This window comes from Malaclemys terrapin, chromosome 4 (assembly GCF_027887155.1).
Source record: "Malaclemys terrapin pileata isolate rMalTer1 chromosome 4, rMalTer1.hap1, whole genome shotgun sequence".
In the NCBI taxonomy this organism is placed as follows: domain Eukaryota; kingdom Metazoa; phylum Chordata; order Testudines; family Emydidae; genus Malaclemys; species Malaclemys terrapin.
Window position 1 is genome coordinate 5,952,159 of NC_071508.1, and position 8,296 is coordinate 5,960,454.

Genomic DNA, 8,296 nt, shown 5'->3' on the forward strand with positions numbered 1-8,296 from the left:
CACATGCAGTGACTGTGGGAAAAGCTACACAATCAGGGCCATCCTTACCCATACGCAAAGTATGCAGCTGCATGCTGCTCCAGCCCCTGCTCCAGCTCTTCCCCAGGACCCCTGACCTGCTCCGCCCCAGCCCCGCCCCCACTCCCCATAGCTCTGCAGCATGGCCGGGCCTGCACTCACCGGCAGTGGGAAGTGCAGACCTGGCGTCAGCCGCGCCACCGGTGAGTGCTGGAGGGTGGTTCCTCCCTGTCACCCAAGCCAGCCCTGCCCCCCCCCCCACAAAGGCCTGGGGACAGACCCCCCCTGCTTTCCCCCCACAGAGGCCTGCCCCCCCATCCCACAGGGGTCTGCGTAGGGCCCCAGAATAGCTAGGGACGGCCCTGTACACCATGCACATCTTATTGAGCACTGGTGAATCCACATAAAAGAGAAAGACCCCACCAGCTCCCCCAGTGTGGGAAAAGCATCCATGGCCGCTCATGCATTCTCAGACACGAGAGAATCCACAGAGGAGAGAGACCCTATAACTGCCCAGAGTGTGGGTAAAGCTTCAGTATGAGCGGGAGCCTTACTTCTCATCAGAGAAGCCACATGAGAGAGAGACTCCACATGTGCCCTGAATGTGGGAGAGCGTCCACCAGAGGGCACCCCTTACTGAACACCAGAGAATCCACATGAGAGAGCGATCCTGCCAATGCCCTGAGCGTGGGAATATCTTTGGTTGGTACTCGCAGCTTGTTGCACACTCGAGAAAGACCCTACAAATGTCCTGAGTGTGGGAAAAGCTTCAGTCAGTTCTCAGCCTGCATTAGCCATCAGAAAATCCATGCATGATGGAGACCCTGTAAATGACGTTAACTAGGGAAGGAGCAAGTGAATAACATTTTGGCCTATTATTCCCATCATGCTCAGGGGGTTGGGCATGGCTGCAGTGGCTATGTAACAAGGATGTGCAATTGTTGTTATTGTAAGCAGAGATTGAAATCACCATCCTGGAATGTGTCCCGAACTATGAGCCACGGGCTTCCTTGGGGAGCCAGTTCATGGGAGAACCAGCCACAAGTGTTTTGGAGAATTTTTTTGATAGATAGGCCCCCTTTTTTTTTTTTAATTATGACATTATTAAAGAAGGCGTAAAAATTATCTGCATCTTATCTTTGGGTCTGCGACTTAGGCTGCTGCAAGGGCTGGGTGGGAACCTCTCTGTGGCAGAGGCTTTCAGCAGAGAGATTCCATGCGGGTGGAAGCATTCAGCAGGAAGTCCCTTGGCTGAAAGCCCCCTGCTGGAGCAGAGAGCAAAGAGAGGGTTCCAGTGCCGTCACCATTAGCAGAAGCAGAAGCACAAGCAGATGGGGGAAAGGGGCTGAGGGAAGAGAATCATGCATCTGTTCTTATCTAGCCCTGGTGCGAGTGCTGCTGGAATAGCATGTCCAGTTCTGGTGTCCACAGTTCCAGAAGGATGTGGATAAATTGGAGAGGTTTCAGAGAAGAGCCACAAGAATGGTTAAGGGATTAGAAAACCTGCCTTAGGGGTTGCATGCACTTGAAACGCACCAGCCACACAACTGCAGCGCAGCAGCTGCACCACTGTAGCACCTCAGTGTAGACACTATCTACGCCAATGGAAGGGGTTCTCCCATCGGTGTAGGTAATCCACGTCTCTGAAAGGCAGTAGATAGGTTGACGGAAGAACTCTGCCATCAACCTAGCACTGTCTACATAGGGACTTAGGTCAGCTCAACTATGCTGCTCGGAATGTGTGTTTTTCACACCCCTGAAAAATGTAGTTATGTTGACCTAATTTTCTACTGTTGACCAGGCCTTAGAGTGATAAGCTAAATAGATTGAGCTCCTTGAGACTAACAAAGAGGAGGTAAAGGGGCGACTTGATTACAGTCTGTGGCGGCGTATGCACACCCTGTCCCTCTCTGGGGTGGATTGTGGATGTGGTAGTACCGTGGTTACAGTCTGCCAGACTAGGGTCCTGGGACTCAAGGCAGTGCGGCTCAATGGTCAGAATCAAAGTGGCTACTCTTGGGTTCAGGGCTACGCAGCCTAGTGACCGGAGTCAATATAACGGCCCTCAAGTGCAGGGCTGCGCGGCATAGTGGCCAGATCCAGGGACCACCATCCAATGGGGGTGGCGGCTGGGGTAGAGAGCCCCGGGGTAGTGGGTCCACCTGACTCCACTGGGATCCCAGGCCAGGACCTTGTCAGCAGTGAATGCATTCACCACCCATTCAGTGGGGATCCTACTGCAACATGCTGACCTTACATGGATGGGAGATACCACTCACTCCACCTCCCTGGGCCACTTCCTACCATGCTTCTTGAAGCTATGATCCATGTGACATCGGGGTCTCCAGGCTCCTTGGCACAGGTCACTCCCTGGGACTCTGACTCCAGACGGTCAGTTGTAGGCAACAGGTCTCCATTCTGGGTCCCGTCTGGCCTTGGAATCTGTGACTCTTTATAAAGGAATGATTTTTACCAAGTGCTAAGCCTATACATAGCAAACATTTGACTGAAGATGATAATGAACAGACAAGGAAGGAAAGCAGACAATACGATAATAGTTACATTATGTTTGGATTTGTGTGTCTCCATATTACTGTGGAAAGGCCATACCATAATATGTCATTTGTTTTCAATTGTTAGTAAATGAAAGTATGAGGCCAGGTCAACTACAGAGACATTTAGAAACCAAACACCCAGAATATGTAAACAAGAGTTGTGATTTTCCCCCCTTCAGAAATAAGAAGAATTAAAGCGGGAGTGTGGTGTAGGGGTGGGGGTGTCTAAAGAAGCAACTGCCTTTCAAAGAGCCTTAGAAGATTCTTACGTTGTGGGCATGCGAATTCCAAAATACAAACAAGCACACACCATTGGCAAGACCCTTGTACTCCCAGACGCAATAGATGTGTAGAATTAAGATTGGGGAACAAGCAGCCATGGCACTGAAAATCACTCCTATTTCAAGTGATACCATTTGTCAATGCATTGATGGCTTTGCAGAAAATGTCAGGACCCGTTGATGGAGCAAGTTAAGAAGAATACATATTTTGCACTGCAGCTTGATGAATCCACACCCACAGCCAACATGGCTCAGCTTCTGTGTTATATGAGATTTGTCACAGCAAGTACAATACCTGAATAACTTTTGTTTTGCAAAGAAATCCCAACCTGAACAACTAACGAGGAAATAGTCAAGATCCTTGATAAATTCATAGTGGATAGACTCATAGACTTTAATGTCAGAAGGGACCATCATGATCATCATTCTAGTCTGACCTCCTGCACTTTGCAGGTCACAGAACCTCCCCCACCCACTCCTGTAAAAGACCCCTAACCTCTGGCTGAGTGACTGAAGCCTTAAATCAGGATTTAAAGACGTCAAGTTACAGAGAATCCACCCTTTACACTAGTTTAAACCTGCAAGTGACCCGTGCCCCATGCTGCAGAGGAAGGCAAAAAAAAAACAATCCCCAGGGTTTCTGCCAATCTGACTAGGGGGGAAATCCCTTCCTGACCCCAAATATGGCAATCAGTTAGACCCTGAGCATGTGGGCAAGACCCAGCAGCCTGATACCTGGGAAAGAATTCTCTGTAGTAACTCAGAGCCCTCCCCATCCAGTGTCCCATCACAGGCCATAGGGGATATTTGCTACTAGCGGTCACAGATCAGCTACATGTCATTGTAGGCCGTCTCATCATACCATCTCCTCCATAAACTGATTAAGCTCAGTCTTGAAGCCAGTTAGGGTTTTTTGCCCCCCACTGCTCCCCTTGGAAGGCTGTTCCAGAACGTCACTCCTCTGATGGTTAGAAACCTTCACATAATTTCAAGCCTAAACTTGTTGAGGGTCAGTTTATAGCCATGTGTTCTTGTGTCCACATTGGCGCTTAACTTAAATAACTCCTCTCCCTCCCTGGTATTTATCCCTCTGATGTATTTATAGAGAGCAATCCTATCTCCCCTCAGCCTTCTTTTGGTTAAAGGATGAAGGTCTTAACTGGGCTATGTGGGGGTGGGGTGTATATGCTGATGGGGCAGATGCCATGAATAGAAAGTAGAGTGGAGTTGCAGCATTAGTAAAGAAAGTGGCACTAGCAGCAGTTTGGGCACACTGCATGCTTCACCTTCAAGCTTTGACATCAAAGAAGTTGCAGCCTGAAGTACATGAGGCCCTCGGCACTGTTATTAAAATGTACAAAATCGCAGGCAGTGAACACATATTGTTTTAGTATGCTGTGTGGAGATGGGCTCTGACCACACTTTGCTTCTGTTTCACAGTAGAGTTGTCACATGGGAAAGTGTTACAACGCATCTTTGCATTGTGTAATGAAATCAGAATTTTCCCTCTTGGGAAAACAGACCTTGCAGATTGCGTGTGTAATGTGGATTTCTTGACTATGATCGTTTACCTGGTGGAAGTATTTGGCAAATTGAATGCACTGAACTTAACACCTCAGGGTAGGAATACAAATATACTCGATATGACAGAGCAAGTCAGGAGACTCAGGAAGAAGACTCATCCATGGAGATGCCACATTGAAAAGGAAATTACCAAAATAGTTCCATTGTTTCCAGTCCAACTTTTTAAAGAAATAGAGTGAAAGTGATCAAAATGCTATTGAAGACCATATATTAACTCATTTCTATGGATTATATTTCCATTTTGATTAATATATTCCTGGAGTTGAACGTGAATCTCCAGATACCAAATGGATTCTAAACTGGTTCTCGGGAACAGCTGACTCCATTCCAACTTTAAGTATCTCAGCTCAAGAAAATCTCTTAAATTGTCAAGTGATCACATGCTACCAAACCAGGATTTCGGTTAAAGGAGAGTATGAAGAACCCAATGATAAAGCTGTGAAAGTGTTGCACTCATTTGCTTTATTGCTGTGAGCCTGGGTTTTCAGCAATGGTTTCCGTGAACACGAAACATAGAAATCGCTGACACTTGGAAAATGATTTGGCCCTGGTGCGACTGCTGCTGAAATGCTGTGTCCGGTTCTGGTGCCCACAATTCAAGAAGGATGTTGATGAATTGGATAAAGTGATAAATCAATAAGCAGAGAATCCCCCAGTGAGGGAAAGACCCCATCAACATCCTGGCGGAGGGATGAGCATTAGTTGGAGTGCAGCCTCCATCAGCCTTCAGCGCTTCCCAAGGAGGGAAAGACTCCATCAATGTCCTGGCTGGGAGGTAAGCGTCTGTGCAAGCTCTGATTTAGGAGCCATCCTCTCTTGAAGTGGATTATCATAGAGGTTAAGACCAGAAGAGACCATTAGATCATCCAGTCTGACCTCCTGTATGTCACAGGCCATAGAATTCCACTTAATTACCCCTATATTGAGCCCAATTACCTGTGTTTGGCTAATGCCTCTTCCAGAAAGGCACCCAGTCTGGATTTGAAGACATGAAAAATCCATGCAGAATCAATCTTTTCCCTTGGGAGTTTATCCCAATGGCTAATCCTTCTCACTGTTAAAGTGATGACTTCTTTCAAATTCAAATGTATCTGGCTTCAGCTTCCGGTCATGGCTTCTTGTTCTGCCTTTCTCCACCAGATTAAACAGCCCTTTGCTATTCAGTCTGTTCTCCTGTGAAGGTATCCTGTAATCAAGTTAACAGATTGAGCTCTTTAATTCTCTCATTGTAAGGCAGTTTCTCCAGCTCTCAAATCATTTTTCTGGTTTTTCTCTGCACCATTTCCAAATTTTTTAATAGCTTCATAGATTCCAAGGCCAGAAGGGACCATTGTGATCATATAATCTGACCGCCTGTATCACATGGGCCATAAAACGCCCCCAGAATAATTCTTTTTGAACGAGAACATATCTTTTAGCAAAAGAAATCCAGTCCCCACAGCTCATGGACCGGCCTACATCTGGATTCTTTCCATGCCAGCAGGGGACCAGGACCCTGTGCAAGGGTGGATGGGGGAGAGGGACTTTGGAGCAGGATGGGGAACCACATAGGAGGTTCTCAGGATAGTCCAGAGGAGACACAGCAATTGAGACCACAGAGCAACAGGAGACCCTGCCAGGGAACTTCCCACAGCATACTCCCCCGGTCACATGGGGATTGACTCTATGCCAGTGCTGGGGGTGGGGAGAGTCCCAGCTGGGGGGCACATCACGTGATCCACAGGGTGGGAGGAGTGGCCCAACCACCCTGCAGAGCACATAAGACGGCCTTTGGGGAATGGCCTTTGCACCACTTCAGAGGCTGTGCCCGAGGTGGGGATGGGAGCCCTGGGCAGCGAGTGTGTCCATTCCACTGAGGCCATGGGGAAGATCCATTCCGGATGGTGCAGTGTGTGAATCGAGAAATTATTCTTAGAGGTGTGATGCATGTGTCTGGGTGTGTATGGTTTGGTGTGCGTCTCTCTGGGTGTGCTGTGGTGGTAGATGAATGACGGGGCTGGGAGGAGGTTGTGATGGGCTCGGGAGTAGGGGGGTCATTTTGAGTGTTGGTTGGGTTCAGTGAGAGCTTCATGGGTAGATGAGAGAAATTATGTACACATTGGAAAACTAGCCCCAACAGTAGCCACGGTCAATGTAAATCAAACCCTTAGGTTTCCATTGTTGCTGGACATCTTGTAATTGGGATTGGTGTGACACTAGGCCCAATCTGGAATGGAGGGGAAGTTAACAAGGCCCTAGGCATGGCAACAGAGCGTCAAAGCTTAGTGCAGAGCCCTTCAACCCTTGGAAATGTGTCACTGGGCTAATTTTTAACTGGTCTCGGAGGCCACCAACTTGCCAGGGCCTCAGCTCCGAACATGTCTAAGACTCCACACCTCTCTGCATTGCTCCCCACTTCCTCGAGAGAGGAGAGCCGATGACAATTTTTCAAAAGAAAAGGGTTTTTTTCCCATTGAAAAACTTTTTTTTTATTTCTCAAAATAATTTTCACATTTTTTTAATCAAAACATGATTGAAAATGTCATTAAAATGGTCATTGAAACTGTTTAAGGTAAATGGAAAAATTTTATTTAGCAAAAGTTGAGTGTTTTGTACATGAAAAAATCTCACTAACATTTTTTATAATATTTCTTATAAAAATGTTCCACCAAGAATTTAGGGAAAACAATAAATGAGTGTTTGTAAACCTGTGAACTGAAACAACCTCAGCATTTTTACCAAAACGAATTTGTCCTTTTTTGTTGGGCTCTGCCATATGGTTTTTAGCCAAAGGTTACCTTGCTACAGTGCATTCTGCACACATTTCTCTGGCCTTATTCAGTCTATTATTTATGTTACGGTGGTGCCTACAGGCCCCAACTTAGCTCCGGGCCCCATTGGGCCAGGCTTTTCACAGACACACGGTGACCAAGATCGGGGCCCTGTTGTGTTTGGCGCTGCATAGATACAATGTCTGCCCCAAAGAGCTCATGTCCCATAGATGTGAAGGCCACAAGGGCCCATTCTCACCATCCAGTCTGGCCTCTTGCATAACCTGGTCAAAGAATCTCGCCCAGCAATTCCTGCATGTGGCCCTATGCCTGAGCTAGAGTGGACCCTTGAACAGCTCCCCTCTTTATCCCAGCAGGTATCGAGGTCTCCTGCATAAGAACAAGGAGGCAGCATCCATGGGCCTACATGGGTCATTCTCAAGGAATTGCAGAGAGGGCTCATTGCAGACTTCCTCTAGGACAAACAGCTTTGAATGCCAGCACTGGCTGGAGAGTTCCCCACTGGAGTAGGCCAGGGATGAAGGTACCACAAGTGCCGTGGCAACAGGGGAACTGAAGGACAACATGGCCCCCCACAGGGCCTGCCCCCACCAGTGCGCCCAGCGCTTCCAACAACACTGCACACTTAACCCTGGTCTACACTACCAGGTTAGGTCGAATTTAGCTGCGTTAGGTCAATTTTATAATGAATGTGTCTACACAAGCAACCCTGTTCCGTCGACCTAAAGTGCTCTTAAAATCAACTGCTGTTCTCCTCCCCGGCGAGGGGAGTAGCGCTAAAATCGACCTTGCTGGGTCTAATTTGGGGTAGTGCAGACGCAGATCTACTTTATTGGCCTCCGGGAGCTATCCCAGAGTGCTCCAATGTGACTGCTCTGGACAGCACTTTCAACTCTGATGCACTAGCCAGATACACAGGAAAAGCCCCGGGAACTTTTGAATTTCATTTCCTGCTTGGTCAGCGTGGCGAGCTCAGCAGCACGGGTGACCATGCAGTCCCCCCAGAATCGCAAATGAGCTCCAGCATGGAGCGAACAGGAGACACTGGATCTGATTGCTGTATGGGGAGAAGAATCTGTGCAGGCAG